This window comes from Papaver somniferum, chromosome 9 (genome assembly GCF_003573695.1).
Source record: "Papaver somniferum cultivar HN1 chromosome 9, ASM357369v1, whole genome shotgun sequence".
Taxonomy (NCBI): Eukaryota; Viridiplantae; Streptophyta; class Magnoliopsida; order Ranunculales; family Papaveraceae; genus Papaver; species Papaver somniferum.
The window spans coordinates 65,027,165-65,029,963 of record NC_039366.1 but is presented as its reverse complement, the minus strand read 5'-3'; positions in this window follow the sequence as shown (position 1 = coordinate 65,029,963).

Here is a 2,799-nt window from a genome sequence, read left to right as displayed (position 1 = left end):
ATCAACTGTTAACTGCATAAGAAGACTGAAATTGGAATTGCATATTTTGGTTTAATTCTCTACTGGCTAGTCCAGAGATCATCCCCCCTCACATACATCCCCTATTTATACAAATAAAAAAATCCCCAAAATCAGGACCACATCAGTCCAATTAGGGTTGGTGAAAATACAAAATAAATCAAAAAAATCCTACCTAACTATGATAACAACCCTAATAGACTAACCCATGCTTCAATTAGACGTACACAATTTCCCCAAAAAGTTCCCAAATCAGAAAAATTAGGGTTTAAAATTATTAAAATTTACCTAATCACTTGACACTGGTAGATGTCGACCCATGCCTCCAATCCTTCTCCTGATGCTTCTCTTGTTCTTCCCATGCCCTAATTGCTTTTCTAGCTCATCTATTTCATCAACCCCTAACCTAGGGTTCCTGTGAGAGGAAAAGATCGAGGAATTGATGTTATAGAAAGCTAGAGGAGTAGGGGAATGATGGCTCGAATGGTGATGGATGATGATTTGGGGGGGAGAAGATGGTGGAGTGATTTGGGGAGAAGAGATGGTGGTACTGTTGCAGAGAGGGGAAGAAGATGGATTCGATGGTTTTGGGGAAGGTGTTTGGCTAATGGGTATAGAATGGGGTATTAGGGTGTTGAGCGGGTTCAGCGAGGTTTGATGATCTGCGACAAGAGCGATGGATGGGAAGATGGTAGGTGGATCCAACGGCGATACGGAGGTAAGCGTGGAGCGACCGTCGGATGAAGGGATGTAGCAAAACGGACGACCCAAGATGGAGATGGGTGTTGCGATGTAAAGCGGGAGCTTCGGAGTTTGATGTGCGATGATGGAGCGACCGTTGGATGATGATATGGATCCAATCTGACGGCTACATGAGAAACGGGTATGGATATAGGAAATGGACTTGGGTGAGGGTTTTGGGCATTGGGTATGCCAAGCCCATATCTTCTTTAAGAACAATTCTTCCTTCTTGAGCCCATTCCTAGCTTTTTGGACGTGCGCTCCATTCTTTGCGGCTTCCTTGCGTAATTCTTCCCGTCTTTTCACTACTTTTCTGCTCTTTCCGCTCCGCAATTCATCCAAACTTTATTTATTACCTAAAAATGCAAAATTAAGTAAGAAAAATATTTATTCTTGAAAACAATGAAAATACAGAATATGGGATAAAATGTAGAATTAATGCACAAAAGATGAGTTAAATGCCAACAAAAAGGGATAAATATATACATATTTGGCACTCATCAAATACCCCCAAACCTGAATTTTACTTGTCCTCAAGTAAAACAAAACTAAGGAAATCCTACCTATACCACTGTCGCTGGTCTCTCGAATGCATTTAGCGTATGCACTAAGCCTTTTAAACCACTAAGTGTCCCTAGTGGACGAGTTGAAGTCTCGTGAAGGTTTGCTTAGAACGTACCTACAAAGTTCTAGGTCAAAATATAAGCTCAGATTCCATCAAATGTGACATGTGCAAGACAGTTTAAGCTCACAGCAAAATGGAGATGTCAATCTAGCTATCAAAGGCACAATCCTAGCACTGATAACAAAAAAAGACATGTGATAAGAGTGTAAAGTGTATCTACACATGTGTAAAGAAAGATCTGAAGTTATGACTACTAATCACCAAGAGATAGTTTCTCAGGCTAAGAACCAAGGTCGAAATCTAGCTAGCTGTCCGGACTTTACGAGAATTGTGAATGAGTTGGAGGTATTTCACAATTACTCGCGTTGTACATCAATGGCATACACCCTCCTTGCTTATTACAATGAAACAACAAAATGACTATTTACATGACTCTTATTTACATTGACTACTCTCTTTTTTTTTGGAACAAGAGAGATGGAATTGATAAATACTTGATTTTTTTGTATTTTTCTGATATTTTTTTTTTTTGAATATACATCGTTTTTTTTTTTTGAACAAGGAAACACTTTTGATACATATACAAAAGGAAACAAAAGATTACATGACACTTTGCAAGAGGTAGCCCTTTTTGATGCACCCAGTTAAATTCGATGGTTGTCTTTCTTAATGTAACCTCCACCTTCTATCCCAACCAACCAAAGAACAAGCTAGTCAAGTTTCGTTCAGTATTCTAAAGTGATTGGCAATCGTAACTTCCTATCAAACACCTTGAAGATCGAGGCCATACATGTATTGGTAGATCGTGCGCGTGCAAATTTCTTATCACTATGTGAATTGTGCTAGAATCAGGGTGCCTAAATATCTAGACTAAGACTCCTAATAATTACATATTTGCACAAGAGTCAACATTTCAAGGTAAATGAGCTCCATTTTTATGATTTTTTTTTTTTTTTAATTTTTTTTTGAATTTTTTCGATTTTTTCAAAAGAAGAAGGAGTTCGTTTTCAATTATAGCATATTATCATGGTATCTACTCTATACCCCCAAACCTAAACTAAACATTGTCCTCAATGTTTCAAAATATGGAAAGAATTATAAAACAATATATGAAGAGGAACATGCTGAGTAGAGTAAAAGGAGAGAGAATACCCGATTGTACGGCGAAAGCTCGATTAAAACTCCGTTATTCAAGGCAAAAATCCATCATATTAGGAGTCACAATGGATGAGCACAAAATATATACAAAAGGAAATTTAACTAACACATTATCTACAAGAAAATTTGGTTTTTAATGGGATTGGACTTTTTGGGAAAAATTTGGTTTTGTTGGGAACATTTGGTTTTGATGGGAAAAAGAAAATTTTGGTTTTTAGGGAAAGATTTGGAAAACTTTTTGGTTATTTAGGGAAAGA